This window comes from Mycteria americana, chromosome 5 (assembly GCF_035582795.1).
Source record: "Mycteria americana isolate JAX WOST 10 ecotype Jacksonville Zoo and Gardens chromosome 5, USCA_MyAme_1.0, whole genome shotgun sequence".
NCBI classification, from domain to species: domain Eukaryota; kingdom Metazoa; phylum Chordata; class Aves; order Ciconiiformes; family Ciconiidae; genus Mycteria; species Mycteria americana.
The window spans coordinates 5,644,889-5,657,693 of NC_134369.1; the positions used below are offsets into that span (position 1 = coordinate 5,644,889).

The window sequence follows — 12,805 nt, forward strand, 5'->3', positions numbered from 1 at the left end:
TCACAACATGTAATAAAACTAAGGAAAGTCTCTGGCACATTTTTCATACAACTCACCCAGGACTCTATTTCCTGACATACCCCTTAGCTGCTAGCTAAGCAACTTCTGAGATGTATAGTGTAAAAACATGGAGCAATGTTCCTGTTGTTAATAATTTTATCATTGAAACTTGAGTTGATAGATTATCACTGGACTGTTTCAATCAAAAATAATGATGAGTAGTGACAAAGAGAACTGTTCTGGAAGAGCAGTTGATGACAATGTTTATCCCATCACTGTCTAGGCCTGTTTTTTAACTGAATTAAAATCAGTGGTGAAAGGGTCAGTGTTATGCCTTCTGTTGTGTTATGCCTTCTGTTATGCCAAAGGGTAATACCTTCTTTGCCTCCGTCTTTAACAGTCAGACCAGTTACCCCCAGGGTACCCAGCCCCCTAAGCTGGAAGACAGGGACGGAGAGCAGAATAAACTCCCCATAATCCAGGAGGAAGCCGTTAACAACCTGCTACGCCACCTGGGCACTCACAAGTCCATGGGGCCGGATGGGATCCACCCGAGAGTACTGAGGGAGCTGGCAGAGGAGCTTGCCAAGCCACTCTCCATCATTTATCAGCAGTCCTGGTTAACAGCGGAGGTCCCAGACGACTGGAGGCTCGCCAATGGTGACGCCCATCTACAAGAAGGGCCGGAAGGAGGTCACGGGGAACTACAGGCCTGTCAGCCTGGCCTCGGTACCGGGGAAAATTACGGAGCGGTTCATCTTGAGTGCACTCAACAAGCATGTGCAGGCCAACCAGGGGATCAGGCCCAGCCAGCATGGGTTCAGGAAAGGCAGGTCCTGCTTGACCAACCTGATCTCCTTCTATGAAAAGGTGACCCGCTAGCAGATAAGGGAAAGGCTGTAGATGTTTTCTACCTGGACTTTAGTAAAGCCTTTGACACTGTCTCCCACAGCATCCTCCTGGAGAAGCTGGCGGCTCATGGCTTAGGCGGGTGTAGTCTTCACTGGGTAAAAAACTGGCTGGATGGCCGAGCCCAGAGAGTTGTGGTGAACGGAGTTAAATCCAGTTGGCGGCCGGCCACAAGTGGTGTTCCCCAGGGCTCAGTTCTGGGGCCAGTCTTGTTTAATATCTTCATCAATGATCTGGACGAGGGGATCGAGTGCACCCTCAGTAAGTTTGCAGATGACACTAAGTTGGGTGGGAGTGTTGATCTGCTCGAGGGGAGGAAGGCTCTACAGAGGAATCTGGACAGGCTGGATCCATGGGCCTAGGCCAACTGTGTGAGGTTCAACAAGGCCAAGTGCTGAGTCCTGCACTTGGGACACAACAACCCCATGCAACGCTACAGGCTTGGGGAAGAGTGGCTGGAAAGCTGCCTGGCAGAGAAGGACCTGGGGGTGCTGGTTGACAGCTGCCTGAATATGAGCCAGCAGTGTGCCCAGGCGGCCAAGAAAGCCAATGGCATCCTGGCTTCTATCAGGAATAGTGTGGCCAGCAGGACTAGGGCAGTGATCGTGCCCCTGTACTCGGCACTGGTGAGGCCGCACCTCGAATACTGTGTTCAGTTTTGGGCCCCTCACTACAAGAGAGACATTGAGGGGCTGGAGCGTGTCCAGAGAAGGGCAACGAAGCTGGGGAAGGGTCTGGAGCACAAGTCTTATGAGGAGCGGCTGAGGGAACTGGGGTTGTTTAGCCTGGAGAAAAGGAGGCTGAGGGGAGACCTTATCGCTCTCTACAGCTACCTGAAAGGAGGTTGTAGCAAGGTGGGGGTCGGTCTCTTCTCCCAAGTAACTAGCAATAGAACGAGAGGAAATGGCCTCAAGTTGCACCAGGGGAGGTTTAGATTGGGTATTAGGAAAAAAGTCTTTACTGAAAGGGTGGTCAAGCATTGGAACAGGATACCCAGAGATGTGGTGGAGTCACCATCCTTGGAGTTCAAAAAACGTGTAGATGTGGCACTTCAGGACATGGTTTAGTAGGCCTGGAGGTGTTGGGTTGACGGTTGGACTAGATGATCTTAGAGGTCTTTTCCAGCCTTAATGATTCTATGATTCTATGTTAGGAATCCACACAGGGAAAGTTTCAAATCCAGCTTCTCATATAGTATGCAGTCATGGTGATTGCACTCAATGCACCATATAATCACGGTGGGGAACATAACTGTGTTTCAGAGTTTCTTGTGAGAGAAAAGTAATAGAAAGAATCAAATCATTCCATATCCCAGCTCTAAAAACAACAAATGACACCAACAAGAAAAAATTAGTAAAAACTTATGGAAGACATGTGAAACAGGTTTCTCAAAACGTAAAAGAAGGGCTCATGAAGCAGCGTGGGACACTGACTTTATTTCAGGAAAGGATCATGTAAAAATTGCTGGTCTTTGGAAAAGGAAGCTCTCTTACATGATTTAGTAAGACGTACCATAGTAGAAGAATACTAATAATCAATTCTCCACTGTCTGATAACACCGCTAAACAGATTAGTGTTAAGAAAGGTGGATTAAAGCAAGTGCTGCAACTGCTGTTGACCCTGACAACATCTGCAATTGTGCTGAATTAGAGAATATGAGCCCCAATCTAGCAGCAAAGCATGATCCTGAAAAGGAATTCAGAACAAAGATTATCAGACGTCTGGTTAAAAAGCGTTACACCAGAAGAAGAAGAAGAGATTTTAAACATGAGTTCTGGGGCATGCAGATAGAAAAACAATGATGGACTCTTAGACCATTAGCATTTCTTAAGGGCTGTGAATGGAGATACTAAACCATAAGCAGACAGTCAGAAATATTATTTAAAAATACTGTGGATGCTTCTAAGTGCAAGGTAAATATAAACGCTCTGCCTGTTTCAGCTTTCATTTGAGTATGACAGGAAATGTGTGGGGAGGATATCAATTTTACAAACAGAAACGGAGGGATGGAGCTTAATAACTTCATTACTTTGTGAAAGTACAAAGGAAATGAAGAAAAAAGCTGCAGCAGGCCAAGGCAAAGTTAGCTGATACAGATGGTGCCTCACTGGCTAATGATTGATAAGAGCAGTGATTACTGACAGTTTTAAAAAATGTCATTCTATTTTAATTCTCAATATGTCAGACCCAGGAAAATTAAATCACATCAGAAGCCACAGACCTATTACTGAAAGGCCAATTTTTATGAAACTTTTCCTCAATAATTTTGATGGAGAGATTAACTAAAGCCTACTCCATTAATGTGAGTCAGACAAGTTTTAGGAGAACATCGGGCAAAAATGGACTAAGAACTGTTGTACTTGCAGGTACTGCACAAGGCTTTGCTTCTATTTCCAAAGATTGCTTGGAAATCAGAGAGTAAATGACCTTGATATTCATAGTAGTAATATCATTCAAGACTTCTGTCAAAACATGCAGATGTGCTTTGAACTGAAAAATGAAGTAGCATCGCTTGTCCTAATTAATGTAGGGATGGATCAGGAAAGCCGGTGTTACCTCCTATGTAAAGGCACATTGACTTCTCTAATGCACCCGTGAGAACCGATGGGGCAGGGTATGAGGTGATTCAGAGTCAGACCACTACACTTGCAAATCCTGATGCTGCAGCTTCTTCAGTAACCCATGAAAAGGCATGAAGGAAAATATTATGATCACTGAGTCCTTGTGCAATTGACTGGTTTTAAAAGCCAGGCCAAAAAGTGCTGTGTGTTTTATACTAGCTCATTTCTTGATTCATGCACAATTTAAAATTGTGAAGCACAGACTATGCCTCTGAGAAGCTGAGTATGATTGTGCTGGAAAACTGTGAGAAAATTGAGGACCAAGTTTGGTCCAAGAAAAGGAATGGGTATTCTAGACTTAAAGGTCTAGCTTGAAAAAAACCAACAACAGGAGTTCTTGAAAAATAGACCTACTAATATATTTGCAGTACCAGAGTTTATGTACCAGATCACACAAATATTACTTTCTCTCCTTTACAGTACAGAGGGCTATCAATGTATGTTTGTGTGTTCATCTTTTATGTTTGATAAGGATAAGCCCAGTAATTTCAAGCATTTGATAGGTAGGCTAATACCAGCTATCTTAGCAGACTGACTTACCTGAAGATTTAACTTAAAGGGAATCATCCCAAACTATATATTTTATGCTCATTAATAGCAGAAGTAATGAATTCAACAATCAGGAAAAATATTCACAATTAATACAGTAAGACTTGAGGATTTCAGAAATGATCCAATTAGTAATTATGGATTAACTACTGTGGTATCTTCTTGGCTCTTTTCACATTTGAACTGAAGTGTGAAACAGTAGAACTTCTAAAATGAGGGAAACAAGAAATGACCAACAAGACTCTTCCTCATATATTATGCACTTGAATGGATATCCAAGAGGGCATAGTTAGAAGGCACAACTAGTTTGTCTTCTGAGAAACAATACAATTTACAATTCATGAGAAGAACTATATTATAGACAATAGCAACGATCTCAAGAACAGAGATTTGACTTTTATTAGAGATGGCATAGCTCCTCTTATGAATTCAGTGGTTTGACAGGAAAGGAGAATTAACATTCTGAGAGGTAGCGACCGAAAAAGTGTTCAAATGGCAGATTTGTTGTACAGAAATTACAGAATTATGTGCTGGCCTATTTGTATTACACTTTGGCTTTCCTACCTGAAGCCAGAGGTAAACAGTAAAAAAAGAAATTATATTGTTGGCACTGGTAGGCCAGAAAACCTGTTGAAACCAGATGAAACAAAGTAGCACCTTGCATTTGGAGGGCTTTTATCTATTACCCTGAAATTTTAAATATACTTCTTGGCCAATGAACGTTTTAATTTGATATGACATTTTTCTTATTTATTGCTTCTATTCTTTTTCACTCTGTTCCTCACAGGCTCTGCTTTTTCCTGTTTAGAATGGGTACATAAATTATTAGATTATATTGATTTCATCCTACTTCATATTTATCTTACCTTTAAAATACTGATTTTTAGATACATCTTTTCTGCTTAAATTTGTCACTTGACTTTTTGCCCGATCCTTTGGATTCTCTTTGATGTGGCTGAGGGTACCTGTTCGTTCCACAGCTCCTTCTGCTCCTGCACGCTTATCATGTTCACAGAGCTCACACAACTAATCTGTATGCCCAGCCTGAGCTGCGGCTGGGATGGACAGGCCAGCTGGGGCAGCCCTGACAACTCTGCACAAGAGCTCCCCTGGGTGGGGAGATAAGCGCTACATTATTCAGACAGGATCTGCAATAGGGATCAACTAGGGCTAGAGACTGGGGAAAGGCTGGAAACCATACGGTCACTGTATCTCACACAGTTGCGTGGAAAAGCTGTGGAAATGAGAAGGAAACTGAAGGGCTGCAACGACCAAGAGCTACCAGCTCACTTCTCAGTTTTATTAGAATTAAAAACAAGACTGTATCAAGTAGTACTGGATCAAGGCTGATGTCATCCACTCTTTAATTTACCTCTTATGAGAAAGGCTCCCTTCCAGCGTACATTAGTGTTACTACATCCATCAGGGTACAGGCCAGCACAGACATCCACATCTCCAGACACCTGGAAGCATGCAGCTGGGTTGTGAGATGGTATCAGCCAGTGCACAGCCCCAAGAATCTGGGAAAACCTATGCGTGCTTGGGTAGGGTTGGTTATTGCAGAAACACCTTAGTCACCTTCCTTTCTGCCTATGACCATCACAGCCTTCCCCCAAGCAGACAGCTCTACACGCACACCTCATCTTGCTTGCTCCTGTAAATGCTTGTTTCTAGCTTTTTCTCTTTCGGTCTGATCTTTTCTGTCTCCATAGAAAACTGCATATTGTTTTCTTTCCTGGCCCATCTATCTTCACCTATTTCTGCTTAGAATTGCTACCTGCAGCCCTTCACCTAGACCACTCTGTACGATAAGAGGCCTTTGCAGCTGCTTCCCTCTGCTTTTGCAGGGAAGGAGGAGAATGGGAATGCTGGCAAAGAAGGGGAAAATAGGAAGCTGCAGGAGCTTGTGAAGGATGGAAACCTTCAGCCAAGGCGTTGGAGCTAGCCTGCAGAGCTTACCCAAGGAGAAGGGCTGAAAAGAGATGATGTAGCTTGATCAGTTGATGTCAGAGAAGCCAACATGGAAAGATGCTGCCTTTGTTTAAGTTGTTTATAGGGGTGCTGTATACGTGCGCTACAATGAATGGAAGCTTTGAAAACTAAGTGGAGGTCTACCAAAGATGTAGAATTTAACAATAATTTATAACAGTGAATATGAAACATTTTCTTAAAGCTCACATTATAACTACTATTGTTCTTCACAGAGAATGTTATAAACAGCAGAGAAGAACACAATCAATACTGCCCATAGGATTAGACAATCACTTGTACTATTATTTCTGTTATTCTTACCAGACTGCCAGCTAAATAAGTTCTGCTTGAATATCTCGCACAAAATAACTTGTGCTTGAATACCTTGAAGGGCTTATATTTTTCTGGAATTCTTTACAAAGCTGCTAATCTCTTGATATAGTTTTTATACACTTTGTAATAAAATATGTAATCAAGCACAGTTAAAAATGTGCATATGTAAGAGATGCACAAGTAATTAAAAGGTGTATACAAAAATTTGTGGTTATCACAAATTTATTTGTGATGACAATATTATTGGTGTGTATCTCATACGTAACTGCCTTTTTTTGTTCTCTTGTCCTTTCATGATACCTTTATCATTCAATTCTGCTTTATTGTCTAAGCTGATTAATGCACACTGAACTGAACTGAATTTTTAAATATTTTTGCTAGAGCTACTGAGCTCCCTGCATCATTTCAGTGCTCTGGCTTTCACACATGAGCCTCATTTACTCACTACACAATCCTCTGTGTTTAAAAAAATAACATAATTCGATTTTACTTATCCGTTTTTCACTCTGGGATAATCAACAGATACAGGTAAAAAACCAAAATGAAGCATGAGGTGTCAGCACATCTAGTTTCACAGGAAAAAACACTATTACCACCAGAGGGCACTAAACCCTGAGAAACTAAATTGTCTATAAAAGGACAAGAGAGAAAATGGATGATTTCACTGGAAGCACATAGGAATTTACTAAGATGATGCAACTTCTTATCTTAACATTGTCATTTAAGTGCCAGAACTGATGAAGTGGCTTTATCCCAACCCTACCGCATTCAATAATCTTTTATGCGAGCGTACCTATCAGTGCACAACCCATCAGAATTAAATACTGATCTTCACTCATGCTGTTCAGGAGCAGTTTAGCAAAATCAATGGAACTATATCCACGGAGACATGATGAGAGCAAAGAGCCATGCCTCAGACATTGTTAGTGAATGGATTTTGTACATATTCAAGTATCCTTAAGAATGTCTCTACCAGCAGGAAAGAGATGAATTCTTAGTCCCCAAAACACACCGAAGTAATTTTTTCTTGTCGCCTTTTTTTGTGGTTTCTTTGGATTATTTTTTTAAGAAGGCTTTGATGGCAGCTGTAAACCGGGCAATCCAGTTCTGGGAGTGTAACTGCAAGATTACAGAACTAAAATGTCTGCTTGTGCTTGAAACGGGATACAGGCTTCTGTTAAGATTACCTTGATCTCTAGCAGCTCTCTCAAAATCTCTGTTGCTCACACAGAGCCGGTGTCCCCTTCTCAGGCTTTCCTCCTCCAGCAGCCAGCACCGCTGGGGCGTGGCTGGGCTTAGCTGGGACTGCACCCATGCAGTTTCCTTGCCCTGCGGAGAGTGCAAACTGGGTAGTTGGTTTTAGTTCTACTGTTGCAAATGTGTAGTAACTCTGGCCAAGAAAAAGGTTGATTATAGTCCGTAAAGTCATCTGTTTGTTTAGAAATCATACGTATTAATTCTTACCTGCACCGCTTACTGCAAACAGCTGACTAACTGAAAAGTGATGGAGTAGAAAAAAAATACAGTGAGTCATAATGAACTTCTGCACACTATGTAAAATTTTTTACTTCCTTTGAGAATTGTTTGCATTCTGCTGCCTTGCACCGAAACTCTTTATGGCACTCTCTTTTCATTTCCTGATGGCTTTAGGGCTGTGTGGCAGCATGCACAAAGAATCAGCTGTCTCAATATACAAATTCAAATGCCCATCCCATCAGCAAGCTTGCTGTATTTCTTAGTGCCTGATCCTGGAGTGGTATTCAAGCAGCTGGGTTTAGCATTAGGAACTGTGTATAGCGGGAGGGGAAGAGTCGGACGTCAAACAGCCTCTGAGTAAAATACAGGAGTTTATGGAGCCCTTACTGAATCTCCAGACAGACTGACTCTCTGGTCAGTGGCTATTACATTCCTTTCTTTACAGTGGCAACCTTCACAGGAGAGCACGCGGTACTTCCCCATCATCTCTGTCTCCTGCCTAGTTGCTCACTCCCACCCCACACCTACCCCAGCCTGCAGGCTGGTGGGGCAGCCTTACATCAGGAGAGGCTGAACCCCCTCCAGTCACAGTAATTGGCCTCTGATCTCCCACACTGCAAGCACGTCTTGAAACTTTAACTAATGTTATCACCTGGGATACAGAAACTGCGCTTCCTTTCTAGTGCATTTAAAAAGAAAAAAGCCTGTGGAAGTTCCAAGGTTACATGATAACTGAGCAGTTTTGGGTATCATAATGCTGGTTTTGGGTACATAAAGCATTGGAACAGGCTGCCCAGGGAAGTGGTTGAGTCACCATCCCTGGAAGTATTTAAGAGACGTTTGGATGAGGTGCTTAGGGCCATGATATAGTGGTGGTCTTGGTAGTGTTTACGGTTGGACTCGATGATCTTAAAGGTCTTTTCCAACCTATACGCTTCTGTGATTCTGTAAACTTCCATCTGAGTCCCACTTTACCTTTCTCAGCCTGTTTGGTATCTGGTCCTACTGGTCTCCAAAAGACTAATTTCTTTCCAAATGACACTATTACTTATATTCTAAAGGGCTAATTCAAAGACAGGGAAAGAAATTGGTTAGCTCTTCAACTAGAAAGCCTCAACGGCCTTTAATCAGTTGACAAAAGCACACTCGTGAAGATGTGGGAGGCAGCAACATTTGTTTCTGGGATGCAGCCTGTGTGCACTCAAATCTCACAGCAAAGCGACCGTCCGTGCGGTTGTTCAGCCATCAGAGGAGAAAAAGCAGGTTGAAGAGGCTGGGAAGGAGATATACCACTTCCTTTTTGTTCCCGTATCGTTTTCAAATTCATGTTTTGTTATTGTGTCTATGTCTAACTTGTACTCACAATCTGATTTGAAAACTTACTAAAACTCTGCATATATATATAAAACTTTTTTAAACAAAAGGCGTGTATGCAATAGACATATCTTAAATAGCAGAAAATTGCTGCACCTTCTGAGACTGTGACGTGGATATATGACATGCATAGCATAGGGAATCCTGAAAGTATACACTATCCGAACAACTTATAGGTAGGTCCCCAAGTGGTAATGCAAAAGCTGCATATATTAGATTCCTTCCCAGAGGATAGATAATAGAGAATGAAATTTTTCAGAGCATCTAACTGATAGACAAAAAAGCTCAATTTTACACATGATTTAGGACTCAGGGTCATATTTTCAAAGACGCTTTGGTGCTAAAAGGTTTAGACAATTCTCTAACAGGACTTTCAAAAGTTGGGATCTCAGGTGGTAAGTTGTGAGTGGTTTTGAACGGGCCCTGAGGTACCTACCTGAGACAATGATGGGCGCAGAGATATCTTTGAAATCTGGCCGTTCAATCCCACCAATTTTCTGCATTTAAATAATAATTTTTTAAAATATAAAATCAGTTCCATACTTTTGAAAAAGCCCATCAACAGAGAGCAAGACTTTATAAGGGCTACAAACTATCTGCTCTCCTTTAGCACACAGAGTTAAGGATTATGCTTTGGTGCTGAACATCCTAAGTGTGCTCACTGCTAGTAATTTCTGGTGATGCTTGTTACCTACACCCACAGCCTTCTAGGTATTTTTATTATTTTTTGTTGTATTAGAAACAGTGTTTGAACTCCAGACCACTAAAAGCAGAAATACTATGGCATACCTGGTTATTGTATTGATATTTCAGGAATAAAATGGTCCTGCTGTTGTGTGGTTCCCCATTTCCTCCTTTGTTTTGCCAGTACCCTTTGCTTGCAGTGAGTCCTGGGGCTGAAAACCCAGAAGAAAAAAAAGATCAGTCAGTTTAACAGGTTGACCTGAATCATGGTATAACCTTATGATCGATCAGCAGTGAAAATGCAAGGTGGGAGGGAAAAAGGTCTTTGCCTTTTGAAGGAGGCATGGTCCTGGATTGCTTGGGCATACTGTGAAACCACTGAGTCAAACAATGGCTGCTTAAACTCTGAATATATAAGAAACCTCAAGGCCGGGCATTGCATGGACCTCCTGTGCGCCTGCCACGGGCACAAGGCCTTCCATAGATAGCTCTGTCTGGGATAGCAGACTTCTGTCCCATCCCTAACACAGGCCACTGTGTAATTTACACAAATTCAGTGCCTCAACAAACCATGACCTGTCCAATTACAGAGATCTGCAAAATCATCTTTGGCATTCTGGATGTGGTACTTACACAACTTTAGGTATGGTTGGCTTCACCGCTGCACATGCTGGGTGGAGCTGGGAAGAGCGAGCGTGTAATTACAAGGCAAAACCCAGCGATGGCTGCTGCAATTCTTGCTGTTTCTGGCTCTTGTTGAATACTGCCTCTAATTGCATCTTCTATGGGCATAAAAGCATTTATCTGAGATATATAATGCTGTGAGGAAATTAAAGGCTTAGAAAATACAGCTTTTAAACTGAACCTTGTGACCTGGTGTGTTGTATGCAGTTACAAGCTGTTTAAAGGCATCCTTTGGTGCGCTGTGCCCATGCTCTTTGTTCCCGCCACCCTGCATTGTGAGATTAAAAACTAAACTAAACATTTCAGACTTTGGAAAGCAACCAGACACATTTTTAGATCTTGCTCCTGACTAAAAATATACTTCTCGAAGCAGTAATGCCGCACAATACAAATAAAGGCCTAATACTGTACGTAGACCTGAACACAAGCCCGGCACCTGAACTGACTCACTTTACTTGATTAATTTTGTGATTAAGAAATCCTGTCATGAAACCGCTGTTGTGTTCCAGTTGCCCCAGTAACAAAACTCCCTATCAGTTTGGTGCATAAAATGGTTACTTAGACAGGAAAAGCTGAATACACAAAAAGTTAATCTGAAAGAAGGCCTGAGAGGATATTAATGAACAAAAAATATGTGAAATATATGTACTGAACAAACCTGTTGGAAACTACCTCAGATTACTGAAGGAAGCGATGAGGAGACGGGGCTGTTTGGGACACAGAAATGGTACCAGCTCCGGGAGAAGGGACAGCAGCTGCGACTGGAGCCTCACGTCCTCCCCGGCACCGTCGGGCTCTGGTCCTGGGAGATGCCCTCTGCTTCAGAGATCCTGAGGGAACCCAGACTAGATTCATCCAGACTGACAGACCAAGACAGCGTGTCTTTTCCAACACCTGGAATGAAAGACTTACATTTCTTCTGCCACTTTTTCATGCCCCATTTCCCCTTCCTCAGGCTTTATTCTTATTTCTTTCTCTCTCCCGACTACTATTTATAAAGAACCCAGGATTGTTAGCCAAAACAATGTTTTTGCTGCCTCTGAATCTGTAATCAGGACAGCGAACAGCATTATGCTTTATTGCCTAACACCAGCTTAAATTTGTCCTGTAGGTAGGAAAACTGTGTGCTGTTCTTGACATCCCTCTAGGATCAAAAGTAAAAGCAAATTTATCCTCAGTAAAGAATAATCAGAGACTGTTCTGGTTTTGGCTGGGATAGAGTTAAATTTCTTCGTAGTAGCTTGTATGGGGCTATGTTTTGGGTTTGTGATGAAAACAGTGTTGATAACAGGGATGCTTTAGTTATTGCTGAGCAGTGCTCACACAGGGTCAAGGCCTTTTCTGCTCCTCACCCCACCAGCGAGCAGGCTGGGGGTGCACAAGAAGCTGGGAGGGGACACGGCTGGGACAGCTGACCCCAGCTGACCAAAGGGACATTCCACACCATAGGACATTGTGCTCAGGAGTAAAACTGGTGGGGGTAAAGGTTGGCAGGGGCTGCTGTTGCTCAGGGACTGACTGGGCATCGGTCAGTTGGTGGTGAGCCATTGCATCACTTGTTTTTCTTGGGGTTTTCTTCCTGTTATTTTTTTTTTTCCTTTTTTTTTTTTAAGTTATTAAACTTTGTTAATATTAACACACTAGTTTTTTCAATTTTATTCTTCAGACTCTTCCCCCCATCCCAGTGCGGGGGGAGCAAGCTGAGGGCTGTGTGGGACTTAGTCGCCAGCCTTTAACCACAACGCTGACCCACAAAGGGAATATTACTTTACCCCACTTCCTTTCCCCTCTTCTCTCATAAAAGATCAACTATTATAAAAGATGCGGACAGGCAAAAAAAAAAGGGGGGGGGGGGGGAGAAACATTTTGCTACATCTAAACGAAGAAATCAAACCGTACAAAGGGGTTGCTTTTCCAAAATGCCACTAAAGCAGCGTGCAAACGCTCGAGATTTACTCAATATTCACGTTTTGGATGTTTTCCCACTTGGCCTTCGGTCATGTCTCTCTACGTAGAGGAAAAGCAAAGGGTTTAATGGCGATCTTACAGAGGCAAAGACCTTCTCCTCAGGGGACAACGCCCCCCTCCCCTCAGGGGGAACGAGTCGCTCCCGCCCAGGCGCGGTTCCCGCCCGGGGCGGCCGACGGGCGGGTTCCCCGCCCGTCGGCCGCCCCGGGCGGGAACCGCGCCCGGGCGGGGGCGGC

At 43.0% G+C, this 12,805-nt stretch overlaps 1 long non-coding RNA gene across 2 annotated transcripts; it reads right to left on the reverse strand.

Annotated features, from left to right (window-relative positions):
- Positions 1-3,909: 3,909 nt before the first annotated feature.
- Positions 3,910-12,782, reverse strand: LOC142410101 (uncharacterized). 2 transcript variants are annotated; one of them, XR_012775840.1, is made up of 4 exons: positions 12,501-12,782; positions 11,260-11,495; positions 10,023-10,129; positions 3,910-7,877 (listed from the first exon to the last, which is right to left on the reverse strand). It is a non-coding gene; the product is annotated as an uncharacterized LOC142410101 (long non-coding RNA). The 2 variants fall into 2 exon arrangements; XR_012775841.1 differs by having other exon boundaries at positions 12,558-12,582.
- Between the last annotated feature and the right edge of the window lie 23 nt (positions 12,783-12,805).